General features: G+C 39.5%; 1 long non-coding RNA gene and 1 other non-coding gene across 5 annotated transcripts; one reads left to right on the top strand and one right to left on the bottom strand.

Moving 5' to 3' along the window:
• Positions 1-3,365: 3,365 nt before the first annotated feature.
• Positions 3,366-15,479, top strand: LOC135801064 (uncharacterized). 4 transcript variants are annotated; one of them, XR_010550281.1, is made up of 4 exons: positions 3,366-3,441; positions 6,485-6,747; positions 8,640-8,949; positions 9,001-15,479. It is a non-coding gene; the product is annotated as an uncharacterized lncRNA (long non-coding RNA). The 4 variants fall into 4 exon arrangements; XR_010550283.1 differs by having other exon boundaries at positions 8,640-9,277; positions 9,881-15,479; XR_010550282.1 differs by having other exon boundaries at positions 8,640-10,519; positions 10,608-15,479.
• Positions 15,480-15,563: 84 nt separating this feature from the next.
• Positions 15,564-15,670, bottom strand: LOC135801555 (U6 spliceosomal RNA). Its single transcript, XR_010550399.1, has one exon. It is a non-coding gene; the product is annotated as a U6 spliceosomal RNA (small nuclear RNA).

The raw sequence follows: 15,670 nt of genomic DNA, 5'->3' as shown, positions 1-15,670 counted from the left end.
GCATCTCTCCCTCTCCCGATATCAGCATCCGATTAATTACACTCTTTATCTTACGCTCACGACGACCGATACCGCGTGCAGCGGCGGGCGGCTGACACGCGTCGCGGCCACGCGAGATGCAGCGCATTCTTTGCCGCCCCCTCTTGGCCAGCACGTACGCACGCACGAGGAAGGCCGCACGGCCGACGCGCCAATTCACTACGGTCGCGGTTCGGGCGGATGGTGATCTTGACACAACGTGGAAAGCGGGAAAACGGGAAAGCGGGCTGTGTGATCAATACAACATCTCGCTGCTCCACAGCGCGCGCAGCTGCTTCCCAAAATGCACTATAAATAACCTGTAACGCATGCTACCGCACAGCGGCAAAGAGATTTTTGCGTAAATCTGACGATTGCAGTTGACGACGTCAAATATCTCACAAACCTTTAACATCATAACCTCACTCCAGGGCTATAAACACAAAAAAACACTTTTGGAAGTAATTTACAACGAAACACTTTAGCTGAAATTATCGCACAGTTTGAACTTAATTTTCTTTCATGAAGCCGCCGAGAGTTGAAGTTGTAATGACCATTTGGAATGAAAGCAAAGTCGTGGAGTAGAAAAACAGGTAGAGATCGTTTTTCCACGCGATTTCGCATCGTTTTATCAATCGCGCGCAGTTGGGAGCGCGAGTTGTTTACAAAAGTGCTCGAATATTAGCAACAGGTTCGGTGGTCTGGAGGTTTTCACGAAAAAACAAAGGTAATTTATGTTAGGAAGGAGAAAAAATATAAATGAAACATTACATTTAATTCAGCTTTTACAGTCAGAATAAGTTAAAACATAAAACATTTTATACTGGGTGTTAATAAACAAAATAATAGTATATTAAACATCAAGTGGCTAAATGAGAGTTTTAATCACGAGAGAGTTAAGAGCGAGCATAGTCAGCGTCTTGTCCTGTACCGTAGGCCACTGCGCAGGCGCAAACTCCACCCTGTGACTAAAACCCGTGACTAAAGTAAGGTTTTGTCTGTCCGTTATAAACTTTCACTTTTTGTGTATAAAAACCGTGAAAAATCTGGTTTTCAAAAGCGGAAGTCGAAAAAGCAAGTTTTTTTAAGAAATAGAACAATATTTTGTTTCAATTTAGCTAAAATTCAGTTTTTATAATTTTTTAATTAATATAAGACAATAAAATACAATTAAAAACTTACATTTATGTTCAAAAGCTTAAAATGACAGAAACTTGACTCAAAATTTGCAATTGCATTTGAAATAAGAAAAGACTGCTGCACAAAGTTGTAACATTCATTTGCCTCAAAGTTAATGCGAGACAATTCAATCCTTAATTAAAGCATGTTTTAAATCCACGCTGCCAAAGTAAAGCATCGCCAGCAGCAAGAAATTTCCGCCATTCTGCAATCTGCAATCTTTGCAATTTACTCACGACTCAGCGACGTTAAATTCGAGCTTTTAACGCCTTCGGCACCCCGAAAAAAAGTTAAAAAATAAGCAAAAGTTGCCGGAGTGAATATTTCATTAACACTAACAACGTATATTCAAGCATCAAGTATTTCAGAAGCAATGCTCAACATGCGGCAACAATTTGTTTGGGTCTGAAAAACTTCCTAGACTCCGTTGTGAATATTTCATAACTTTCCCTGCACGCCCCTACATGCCGTGTGAATAAATATCGGCATTATTACGTGTTTAGCTTGCGGCCAATTACCCATCGCGCCGAGTAATACGTCATTGTTGCTACTGGCGTTACAAGAATTGTGCATTATGCATTTTAACCAGCCGCGACAGCAAATGAAAGGGTTTCATTTTGTAAGCGGAAACAGTTTCTATATTTAATTCCGATCGATCGAGCGCGGCGAGTTTCAAATGATTCAAACGATACAGAATATGCAACAAACAGTTGTTTTCTGCAAGGTTTAATTCATCACAGTAGCGCGGATAAAAATAAAGCGCACACATGAGTCGACTTCAATAAAATTCGATTTCATACGGTTCAAATCTACTCGGTGGGAAATTGGATGAAGCGCAGTTTTGCATTTATTAAGCGGAAAACCAGTTTACAGGACCGTATTATAACCCACTATTATATAATAAAAAAATTACAATTAATGCTTTAATAATTAAATCATTAATTTTAATTTTTTTTAAAAAAAATTTTCTTAATTTTTAAAATGTTTTTTGAGCCGGTCCTGTGTCGATTGGATCCAATATCGCATCATTAGTGGACTTTCAGTTTAAAAGCTCTGAAATGCGTAAAAGGACAATTTTGTGAAGTTCGCAGTGAATATTGGAAAATTCGGAATGAAATAAGCCGAGTTCATTCGTCATGATCAGAATTTTCAGCGAATTCGTCATGCTCAAAGAAAAGTGCAGAGAGGGTGCGGAAGATACATGCGAAAAGTGGTGACTAGCGAATGCCCATAATTGCAATGGTACGCTTCGTTGCGCGGACGAATCGAAAGATCTGGAAATAAAGCGATTCGCGGAAATCTCGTTAAGTGCTCGGGGAGTGATACAATATCAACGGGTAGTATACGAAATTGCACATTCTACCGCTTCCAGCAAAGTGGATTTGGAAATTGCAATTTTTCGACGGTGTAAACACATTTAAAAGCATTCGCTTCATAACTCAGGCGTAAAATATTATTTTAATGCCTAGTGCAATGAAATATTTCTATATTTTATAGATTTACGAGTATTTACTTACAAATTGTTGAAAATCGCGTTCAGGGTAGAAGAATAAGTCTGCACGTCTTCGAGCTGGGAAACTCATAACGCACGTGCGCTTGCAATAACGAAATAACAAATACAAATGCCGTCAATTTGTAACGCTAACACCATTTACGAATAAAACATAAAACAAAACGTTTCGCTCCATGTCTTTTATGATTTTTTTCTCTGTTTTTCTTTATTCTTGTTGTGCTAGGCAACACACCGTGCATCACGCAAGATGTTTGCGTTTGCGCATAACCTGAGTGTGAAAACAAAGATAAATTGAACGTAAACACCGAAGAAGAATACCTTTTAATTTGTTATTCTTGGAACGTAAAATAAAAACGCAACAACGGAGAATGGAGAGTTAATAAACCAATTTGCAGCGTTTTACGATATCAAATAGCTGCGCAAACACGCAAACAAAACCTCGTCTCGAATACGGCCGAGAAATGTTTCCTGTTCATTTAGTTCGTTTGTTTTGCGTTCAAGCAACGACGCACGATATTTTTCTATCATTTATTATTTTATGTTTTATTCTAGAAACGCATTTTAGTATAAAATAGATATTAAATGTAAAATTTGAATATTTTTTGTGATGCGCATGCGCGGCAGAAAACAAAACTGACATTTGACAGAGTGAATGTGTGAATCGTGCACGTCGTGCGTTTTTGCGTCGGTTGCAGGTTATAAACGTTTTGTTGCTGTTAATCAGTGCGAATGTAAGTAAAACAAAGTTATATTCAATGAATAAACAATTTTACGCTTAAAAATGTGTTAAGTATAATACTGGAACACAAAAAAACGAACATTAGTTCTATATATTAGTTCCTTGCGTTTTACGCATGCGCATCTTGAAGTTGTATTCAAATTCCAAAACTCGCCGATGAAGAAACCATATGCAACTTTGCATGCACAAATATTGACGGCAAATATTATGTCAAAATTAAAGCACTGTAAACCAATTGGTGTGTATACCTTGACCGGCTGGCGTCCGATATAAGCTGCAAATTTCCGCTTCCGGCTTTGTTTGCGAACCCAAAGCGCACTCTATATTATTAAGTGGTCGTTCCGGGCATTGTAGCTGCACGTATGCGGGCGCAATTAATTAAACATATGTTTAATGCACCCGGGCGCACCACCACGGAACGGCGTCCATCCCAAAACGCGAAATCAATGCAGCGCCGAAATTGCGCGCTATTAATAGAAACATGTGCGGCTAACGTGCAAACCCATTTTCATGCGATTGCACACGATTGCAATTTTATCGCTTCACGCACACATGCGTGCCAAAACAATTTCGATGTGCAATGATTAGTTTTACTGGTTTCAAATTGATGCGAGTTGTTATACTTGATTTTTTTAGTTGTTTACTGTCGAAATCAACTCACTACAGTATTTTCAGATTTTTCAAACGAGTTTAAACATAAACATTGGGAAATAACGAGTTTTGGTTTTAATTGAATTTTTGTTTTAATGGTCGTTTAGTATAAAAATAGATTGTTTACCGCGAATTGTAAAAAGTGCTTCAATCAACAAGTTTAAGCATAACATTAACTATTTTTTCGTTTACTTAAAAATACTCTTGATGCATTTATCGGAAAAACTTAGATTTCGGACATCATTTTAGGTTTTTTTTAAATTCTTTTCATGTTGAATGATAAATGATGACATGTCCAACAGGAATGCGATGTAATATCCTCGCCGGTTGACTTTTTAATAAAATTTTATTCATTTAAAAGTTATTCTTCGCCGGGCGACGTCCGCCGGGAGGAAATTCTTAGAAAATACGCCGTCGGACGCTTGAGAAATAAATATAAATTGAACTCTTGCGATACAAACATGCCATGAGTGCACGTGTACCCAACAATAGAAAAGAATTGAGTTCATGAATTTGATACGAAACTGCAGCATAAAAATTTCTTCTTTTTTTTTATTAAAGCAGAATAATGATCATAATCATGATCAAAAGTTAAAGTTTAATAATGCAGTATTGTAATAACTTGGCCCCCTTGGGGGTGGTTGTGACGGTGATGTTGATGTTGACACTTCGGGGCGTTTGCAAACTAAATCTGTTGTGCATAACATTTGCCCAGCGCGCAGCCAGTTAAGTCGCGCCCCAACATCGACGAATATAATTAATGGATGGCGGGCGCCGGTTCTCACACCACGCCAGTTCTATCGATCCGATTCATTCAATTAAAACACTATGATTACCAACAACCAGCTGCCGCCTCCAGATTTTCTCGTCACTAGTTTCTGTTTAACTCATTAATGCTCCCGCTAACTTTATTACGATTTTAATATAGTTGCATACATGCTAGGCAACCAAGTATACACTAAATTTAATTTAAGGTTAAAGTTAATCAAAAGTTCGATTTTATTTTATTCTCGGCTCGTAAATATGCATGTAATATAGCTGAAGAGTTTCGAATGACTTTGGTGACTTTATGTCGGCGATAATCTGCGCTCGTCAACGTCGAAATCCGAACCTTTTGTCTTACGATCGCGGCAATCTCTGGATGGAGTAATGCGTCACCATAAATCCGACGGTTTCATCTCCGGCCATCCGCAAACCATGTTCGGTCGTATTAGAGACGCTGTAATGGCTCAATAAGATTTACTTCTGATATTATAGGCGTAATTAGTCGTTAACCCGAACAAAGTGTATGTTATAAGAGCCGCTTATTTATTACAAAAGTTATTACATTGTCATCGTGTATCATCAATGAAATAAAACAAGAACAAGGGCAGTAAGTGCATATAAAACTAATTTGGATAACCTACAATATATTTTTAGCTAGGCTTCCCACGATGCAGTTAATCAAGTTGCAGTCGTCAATAAATTCGATTCTCTTCGATTTTTACGCGTAAATTAAATTAAGTTGACGTTTTTTCACGTTTTTTCTTTTGTTCGTACATGGCGAGGTCATGTAAACGTATTCGTTTCAATTTTCCATTCGACGGGACGAACTAAAGGGATGATAAAGGAACGGAAACAGTCCACAATCGTGTCGAATATCATTGAATATAGTAGCGCATAAATTTGCGTCTCGCCTGCGAGGAATGTAAAAATGTTTGGCCGTCTGCCATGCGCATAAAACGAACAAAACATTGAAAATTTATCCAGATATCCAACATTCAGCGCTCACGGTCGTCGTTGTCGCACAATGTCGCGCGAAGGAAACATCGGAGGATTCGGCCGCCAACGAAAAGATCAGTTTAAGGGTGTGTATAGCGAACAAGTTGGGATGGCTGGATTATGCTGCGGAGGACAAGAGAGTTCTAATCAGTTACGATGGCGCGACTTGAGTGCGCCGAGAGGGGTTGAAGGTCGCAAAAAGGGGAGATCTTTATCAATTCGTAAATTTTTTTCATGTCGACCTTTCACGAGACGCAAAGTGTCCTAAAACAAGTTCGTGTTTTTTTTCTCTGCGTGAATTGTCGAAGAATAAATTAAACCTCATGGGCGCGAAAACAAAAAAATACCTACGACTCGCACCAATTAAAAGTTTTAATTAAAACTTTAATAATAAATCACGCAATGGTAGAAATTGGAGTTGCACAGCACTTTAATTTACGTTTTCCGCGTTGAGTATGCAAAAAATAATGCTTTATTGTCTAGAAAAGTTAATTAACTTTGAAAAATTCATCTGTTTTAATATAGGCAACTTTAATTCTCTTTCACACTTAATATAGGCAACTTAAATCACTGCTTTTGTAGTTTTTAATATTTGATTTTTGTTTGTTTTCGTGTTGTTATAGTGTGGAAAGCGTTTGCTGCCCAGTCATGCGTGGGTAGGAGGCTCATTGGTTCGCGAATTGGGCAATTTGCGAGCTCAATTTGGCGGCTAATTTTCGCCCGCCCGCGCGTTACTCACGCACGGCAGCGGCGACGACGCAAACTAACCAACTAACCACAGAAACCTGGCGGTGGCGTCATCCGATCTCGTCACATCTCATTACATGCGGCATCAAATGTGCGCGTAGCCAAGCCGAGAAGATCAAACAAGCCAAACGTCAAAATGGTAAGTAGATAACACCACTATTACTGCGAAATAGTCATTACAGTTTAGTTGTAGTTTAGTTTTCCGTTCGCTAACGATAGATAATTAACGTTTGTTTGCTGACATGTCTGTCAACATTGCCGTCATTCTGGTGTTGTTCTATTGTTATCCTGTGGCTGGCCGCTGGTCGAATATTTGCTCTTTTGTTACGAATCCGGAGCGAATTCACGGCAATACATTCCGCACATGCAAGTTTACAGAATGAATTCCAATCATTGATGATGTGCATTACTCAATTTGCATTCTTTAATTACAGATACAGATGAAACATTGTTAAACTGGTTGCATACGTTTGTGTTTGAACATGTGTAGAGGTAAAACAATCGCAATAACCATTTGGAATGTATTTCACTCCAGCCTACACACACATTTATCAGTTATATTCCACCCACGCTTGACGACCGAAATTATTTGCGCTTTGTCTTATGTTTGTCCTGCGCTCAACTCGAGACGATAATGAACCACGGAACCAACAACCAGGCTTTAGGATAAACTACCCCCTCTATCGGGGCACACAACCCGCCCTCGCGTATGTCAACACTGTCTTAGAAACTCCGAAAACTATTTTCGAAGCAATAAGCAAAGTTCTGAGAGTGCCATAATACACACAACACTCAACACACATGTTGTCAAACTTTAACCCTTAATAACTGCGTTGATGGTGGTTCCAGTTACGCATACACACACGAAACAAGAAAAAACAATAAAAGGCCTAACATTAGAGTTTAGCCGAGGAGACTGTGTGGTTTTCGTTTTCGTTGTTTGGTCTGACGCTGATCCTATGCAAGCATGTCAGAAACTCAACCTCCCTCAAGTAAATTTCCGACTATCAATCAAACTCGAATGCATGCAACACACAGCACACGCGGCGGTCTAGTACTTGTACAACACGTTGAGGTACACGAGTGATGCTTAATTCATGTAATTTAAACTCTGTGCATACCGCGTAATTGATAAAGTTATAAACTTCCTCTTTGATGTAGATAACTTATTGTGCTCACCGATAATTTGAAAATTACTCGACTCGTTTGCCTTCATTTGAAAAAAGCATAACAATTCAATATAATTGCAAATTTGCTTAACAATCGAAATTAATAGGATTAAATATAATCCTAAATAAACATTATTATAATTTGTAGTAACAAACATTTCCACGCGCGCCTAATACGTAATTGTGTTCAAATATTGATTTGTTCGATTGTGAGCGTCGACAATGGTGCTAATTATCACATGCAGGGGTGGTATGTGTGTGTATTAATCATAATTCAGCTACAATTCAACTCGTCGACGCGACGGCGCAGTCAAGTAGCAAACGGATATGACAACTCGAATTACGCCAATAACAGGCGCGATCAATGCGCGCGCATTAACAAATGAACAAACGCACGTTAAGCCAGTTGTTAGGAGATAGATTAGAGTGAAAATGTACTCGGGAAGATCGTGTGACGCTGGAAGTTTGCAAACTTCTGAAGCGGAGTGTGTCACAGTGTCGCGAAAACACAATGTTCGTTCGTTTTAATTAAAAAGCTTTTAGCAGGTTGCACTTCGGGAGTGTTCGCTTCTTATCAGGCGATTCTCATGCATATAAATTACAATTTCGATCTTTCTGTTTCACTCGCTGTGAGCGAGATGTTGAATTGTAGTTTGGAGAGTCCTTTGTTCAAGTGAGTGAGTAAATTAAACTCATTTGTTCGCGATTTTCACCTATTTTCAACCCACAAAGTTGTGAAACGCTTTAATACGGATTATACTGCATGTTTTTATCTCCAATTTTTTTTAAATATCTTTGAATAAGTTATTTTTAACTAGAAAATTTGTTTATTGAGGTTTTTAAATGTCAATTTTGTTTAAAGTTTAACAGCGACCTCTTCAGGGACTCTTTGGCACTCTCAGTCGATGGTCATTAAAGTTTTGTCACGCCGGCAACCTAAAACCTCTCTTCACCTCACACCACGCCACTCGTGTTCAATCTCAACCAAAGAAGAACCAACTAAAATCCCACGTGGACTTTGCAGGCCGTTTTTCCCGGGAAACTTTTCGGTCACCAGCCGCAACATCGAAAAACTCGAGTGAACTGGAAAGTACTTAAAATCACTTTTTGTTCCGTCCAGGTATGTGTGGGCAGACGACATTCAAGCGAAAGAAGATGCGCCAACTCGAAAGGTAAAGTTTGTCCGAGTTAGTTTCGAATGTGATTAGAGAAATGTACGACAGGGCGAGAGTGCAGCATCCGACAAGGTAACTGCTTTTGAAACAGTCCTTCCGTGTCGCTGGAGTTGTGTTAACCACGTTAGCATTGATACCGAACGACATGGTAACACAATCGGAGGGACAAAAGGTAACAATGGGTACGTTTTCAACTACAAATGTTTGACCCTAGGCGCCGTGTTGGAGTTGCAAACTAACACGCTGTGAGAGGTAACAATAGGCACTACCTATGAGTTCATCGCCAGTTGTCGTCATCATTGACATTGTGAACTTTTGAACCTTTGTAAGTATGACCTTTGTATTTGTAAGTCATGTAAATATTTTTTTTTCACTGCTTTGTTGTCACTTATGAATGAAGTTTAATCAACATGTGTGGTAAAAAAGCCAGAGATAAAGCACTTTGTTAAAGCTGCACGTTCGTGTGCGCGGCGGGCGTGCACGCTCCTTGAATACGAAATTTTTCCCTGCCTGGAGACCTGTTTTTGGGATGAGTACGGTTGGCGCAGTTACAGTAGCAGCTGAAAGAGGCGAGAACCGCATTAACACCGAGAGATCGTTTGCTCGATTAATAAAGCATTCAAGCGAGACAGAAACAGCGAGAAACCACGAGGATCTCCGCGTACGTCCTGCTAATTGGACGGGGCTCAGTCGAGCGCGAGAAGGATCCGGGACTTGACTGGAGCTCACATGAGCCAGGCCCGCGTGCACGCATCGTACGTGCGAAAAGCTAAAACCTAATTAAAGAACTAACTTTAACTTTGGCTTAACAAAGCGTCTCTGTTATATATTTAGGACGACGAAAAGTATATTTGTTACACTGTCAGCATAAACATCACCTCATCAAAAATGCTTTGTAGTATTATGCATTAATCCATATTTTACTTAGTTTGCAATTATCAAGTGCACCAGATGCGCTGTTTCATTAAGTGGTACAAGGGCAGATGCACCACCATCAATGGTGCTTCTGTTGGCAGACTCAAGTGTGCATGCTGCAAGCAGTGTGGACAGATTGGGACGTTTTGAGATCGGCAATTTATACATTTACCACTATTCCCGGATGAAGCCCTTGTCAATGAAGATGTAGATGTAGATGTGTTTAATTGAATTGTGACAATGGAAACCAACTCTAGATGTAATTTACTCAGCACTAGTTTAACTTCATCAACGTCTGTAAGTAAAATAAGGTAAAAATTTGATATTTTACAGGAGAAGAAGAAAAAAATTGAAAATTTTGTTGGTTAAGATATTAACAACTTAGTTAATAACTTTACCTAAGAGGTGAAAGAGTGATCTTGGAAAATACTTTCGTGAATACTACCTACTTTGTATATTTAAACATTTTGTTCATTAGAAATTTACGTCGTTTGTCCTTGCATGAAAGCCGCTTTGCTTCAGCACTAAGACCAAAACGGACCATAATAAATGTCACGCGGTCTAAGCCGGAAAGAGGATTTTGTCGACGCAAAACGGAGCACGGGGTCTTGAGACAGGTCAACACGCAAACCAACAACTCGCTTACCGCGGGGTTTGTATAAAAATTTAATTTACAAATTAAAAAAGGCCTCGTAAATCATTGTTAATAGTTTAATTTAATAAGCTTTACAAATTCACAGAGTGAATAAATATCGTCGGAAAGCTTGACAAAAACAAACTTTAATTCTTTCGGAAACGGAAGCAGCTTAGGAGCGGAAATGTCTTTTTCCGCTTTCACCGGTGTCGTCGTGGATGGTACCAACGAAAAAAAGCAGAGTTCTCCGAGTTTAATCCGTCATCTTGCGACAAAGTACCAAGAAGCAAATACACACTTCCCAAATGAAATATTGCACCCGCAAGTAAAATATTACACGATTAATTTTCAGTGTAGTTAAACAAAACTCGTAAAACCAAGGAACAAAAAGCGCTAAGTAGAAAACTTGTTCTAAGACAGTTTCGATTACATCAAATATTGAAATAACCTGCCTATAAGGTGAGTATAGCAGGCGAAAGTGTAATGTAACGATAACGCGTTTTAGTTTTATGATACTCTGTCGATGTGCAGGTATAAAATATGAAAATCGTTGTGTTCATATTCACTATATTCAACCAGGTCGTAAAATTCTTTCGAGGCCAATATGATGCTTGTGAGGTATGGTACAAGAAAAAAATTGATTAAATTCCGATGATATTGCATATTTTACATCGTTTTTCTTTAGTTTTCGGAGCGTAATACTTCGCTAGCCAAGAGGTTGTTTATTGCGTTCTTTGCAATTTATAAAAATTGCTTACTACAGCTTTAAGTATAAGTTTCAGCATAAAAATACTTTGGGAGAAGCATTAACAAAGGTTTAATTTAAAATTATATATAATGACTAATCAACTATCGATAAAAGAAAAGAAAATTTAATTTTTTCGGCTTTTGCGACTTTTTCCACGGTTTTGTGACACAAAAAGGGGTACTTTAAATACGGACGGCTAAAACCGTGACTTAAAGTACTTTAGTCACGGGTTTTAGTCACGTGGTGGATAAAAACTCCACTTTAGTCACTTGATACTTAATATACTATTTTTACATTCAACGAATTACGTTTTTACGTAAAATCTTCTATAAAATAGTTTCGTTTCGTTAAATTCAAAAGCTGCCGAAATGCCTTTCGAGATTAGTTGAGTAAATGCAATGGAAAAAATAAAACGAAAATCTTTTTCAACGTTTCATCGAAATAAAATACACGCAACCCACGTACCCGAAAGTGGATGGAATTCTAAAAGCAACGAACGTTGTGGGCTGATGCGTATTGAGAAGCATCGGGAGGAAAATGGAGTGAAAGCTTGGCCCGACGGAAAGGAGCTTCGAAAAGACACGAAATTGTCCAAAATAAACGTGTTCCCGGCTCGTGTATTCATCCACGTCGTTTTCGGGATAAACAAAGAGTTGTAAGGGCGGTCAAGGGCATTAAAAAGACCGAATTCGATAATGCCATAATGACCACCATACGTTTTCCGGGAGAGTGTACTAATAAAAATGTCAATAACAATTTCTATACGGATTTAGAATTCAGTAAAGTTCGCATAGAATAATCCCGGGGATAAAAAATATCAAATTCTATTCGTACGCGTAGATAACTAAATGAAAGTTAGGTGATTCGGGTATTCCGGTATCACGCAAGTGGTAAATGGGCCGTTAAGTAGATTATCAATTTGTTTCCAACACGTCTGCGTTGGTAAACCGGCTGCTCTTCGTTGCAAAATTTCCGAATATTCACACACCCGAAAGGGAAACCCAGATATCATATCGCGCGTGTTTCCGCCACCGTCCTAATCATGTAATCGTGCATTAATCGTGCCTCATCACTATCATTACCTCTATTATACGTTTTATCAACTTAAACTGTTTAGATAAGATAATTTCGTAAATTAAATTTTCATTTGGATAGAAATTTCTAAACACTGATGAATCACGTTAATCAACGGGCGAGCGAGGCGCCGATTCGGTGAAAACTGTTAATTAATCAATATGCAAATTCAAGCGTATTGCGACGCTGATTGGCAGTGTGAGTTTAATTAAAGTCGGAATGCGTATACATCAAAGCGCATTCTGTTAATATTATCGCAAATTACCAAATAGTTGATATTAGTTAATTAAACCAAAATCAATAGAAATTAATTACGAGTTATTATTGAATCAATTCAATTTTATATTTAATGAATATTCCGGGTGAATGTTATTTATTTGCGTTTATGACGCACGTACAGGTACCAGCTGTGGTGGAGGCGCCGGTCAAAGGGCTAATAGGACGTCACGCTCGCCGCGCTAATTAAGCCTCGAACCTCGGCTCGCAATGGCCTTACCTCGCTCGTTACGCCGCGTTTGTTTCTCGAACGCCGACGGCGTATATAACTACTTTATGGCCGACGGGCTGGCTGATCACAAAGGGCTTATCTCATGCGCGCCATGATGGCACCACGGCTAATGTTGCAATCAACGCAATAGAGTTTCATCACGTTCCGGCGTATCGAACATGGCAAACAAATGAACACGAAATGAAATTCGATTTAACTTTTTGACTCACCTACCGTCGTCGTCGGCATCGTAATACTTTGGTAACTTTGTTTGCTTACTTTGAGTTTTGTTTGTTTTGCGCCACTTTGGACACCTTTCACTTTTCGTTGATTTTTATATATAAGTTATTTAACTTGTTGAGTATAATAATACATTGTCATGTCGGCAGGTTGACGTTGACTTTTCATTTCCTGCCGCATGCGTTGTTCTCCCTGCGGACGCAAACTGCGTAAGTTTTTTTTCTTCCTCAGCGTTTGTGCTGTCATACATAAATGTATGGGAAAGCGTTTCGTGTTGCGTCCAGAGAATAAAAAGACCATGAAATGTGAAAATCAACGATTTGACATGAAAAAAATGTCAAAATTTTATGCTAGGCAACCAGTTATACATTTTGACATGACATACGTTTACAAGTTTAGAACAATGGATGAAATATTCGCACATCCGTTCGAAACACTAAAAGTGTAACAAATCATTTGCCGGCCATCGACACAAGGGTTGTATTTTTTATGATGTCCGATAGTGCTACCCACTGCTAACCATATTTGATTTTATAAAGATTGATTGTTTCCCCAGGCAGCTGGGTGGGTAATCGATCCGATGTGTTTGATGACTGATGCGTGGTTGAATGATAGATAGAATAGCAGGTGATAACATACCAAGTGATGCAATAAATTTTAAAATTTTTTATTTTCGGTTGTCTTGTAGAATAAAACGTTAAGTTGGTTGTTTTGCGTTGTCCAAACGTGAAAAATGCTTGTTTACAAACCGCAGCCAAAGCGGGCCATCGGAATTGTTTGCACGCCGTGAATGTTTTATACACGGCTGGAGGCCATGCCAGCGTCAAAAGCAAACCGCTCCGTCGACTCGTCAAAACTGCGGCGGCGGCGGCGTCGAGTGAGTTGTCGCGTTGATGGCCGGTCGTTTCGCGGCGCACGTGTGTTCAGCGTTCGAGAGGCGAACAATAGACTTCGAAAAGGTAGTGGCTTGTGCCAGCCGTGCGGAAAAACGTCGGTGAACGAAATGTAAAATGCGCTTTTTACGCTTTCAGGCGGCAAAAAAAGCGGCTGTCGTTTTGACCGGAAACCAAACAACCAACAACGATAGTTTCCATACAAAAAATATGGAAACGAAGTTGACGGTTGCTGTCGGCCATTTTGAACGCAAAACAAACTACTTGATCAAATGCATTCATTATTTGGCGTTCCATTCGGCACAAGTTTTACATTTGAGTGAAATGCCTGATGAAAGTGGGCGAAAATTGCGGCGCAGTATTGCGGGTGCTTTAAAGCTACCCCCACCCCTTTTAGCCGTCGAAGGCACATTCTTTTAACTATACCGGTACGCTCTATTTGCATTTTTAAAACGCTCAATTGGAATTCACAAAGAACGCGCGTCGACGAAAAAGTCGAGCGATGAGGGAAGGAAATGGAAATTGAGCTCGGGCGCACAAAAAGCGTACGAAACAAAGCGCGTACAGAATTTGTGAAATTGAATTGCATCGCGCGTTTTTACACCGCACGCATTGAATTAAACTCATTTCTTAAGATTTTTTGAAAATGTTAAAAATCATTTTTTTATTCCTTGATTCACATTTTTAAAGTTAACAATGGACATTTCGGGTTTTCGGTATTTGCATGCCATGGCGATTCGTTATGTCAAAGTTGAATAAGTTGAATATTTCGCCAACGAAGGTTCGCCGGGTGCGCTTTGTTCGCGCCGACTGAAATATGCCATTATCTTGCACTGGTTGCCCGCTGAGAGGAGCGCAAGGTACACACACAGCATCCCTACCCCATCCTCTCACCATTCAGCTTGCGCTTTGTGATCAGATCCGGGTTTTCAAGTGTATTTTTAAAAAAGAGTTGAAATTTTTCCGGATTAAGAGACGCCTCTGAAGTGTGCTCGCGGTGGATCGGTATCAAAATTCGGCCAAGTGTCGAAAACGAAGACCACGACAGGCGGAAAACCGAGCGGCGCGCACAATTTATGCTCATGCGAAATACGAATATCGGAAGCCTTTGTATGCGCCAATTCTATGACTATGTGGAGCCCCCCGGGGTGGCAGTGCAAGTGCACGGCGGTTTGGAAACACGCCGTTTGCATCTGACGGCTGAACTATCGAATCAGAAAGAAAAAAATAGAAAATTTTTGCGCTCGGCAAACATGCTGGTATCCTGAATCTATATAGCATTGTGGAATACGAATCCGAGAGTCTGATAGTCACCGAGGCGGAGTTAGTGGCGTGCCGCTCGCGTACAGAGACGAATAGAAGACGATAAGGAATTCATTATTCCGTCGCTTTTCTTAAGTTCTTTTCCTTCAGCAGAGCTTTCTGTATGACGGCTAAAACCTTCTATTGAATAAAAATGCTACGCGTTTATATCTGTACGTAATGACAGAGGCACACATTCAGATAATGCGATGTTCTTTCGGGATTTAATAGGATAGGTGCACTTGAATTGTGAATTTGTGATTTTTAAGGAATTGACCTGTTAAAATCGAAATTGAAGTAAAAATTTCATAGTTGCCAAAAAATGTGGAACGCTTCACGATTTTGCGTGTCATCCTTGCGCAGGGGCCATGCTAATCTTCTCTGTATCGTTCCAATTTTAGTATATGTACCGCCGAAGCGAGTAC

Source organism: Atheta coriaria, unplaced genomic scaffold (genome assembly GCF_025399875.1).
Source record: "Atheta coriaria isolate IRGN ID8LTWV9N9 unplaced genomic scaffold, Caltech_Dcor_3.1 hic_scaffold_10_pilon, whole genome shotgun sequence".
NCBI classification, from domain to species: Eukaryota; Metazoa; Arthropoda; class Insecta; order Coleoptera; family Staphylinidae; genus Dalotia; species Dalotia coriaria.
The sequence above is the reverse complement of the archived record's forward strand: the minus strand, read 5'-3'. Positions and strand labels throughout refer to the sequence as shown.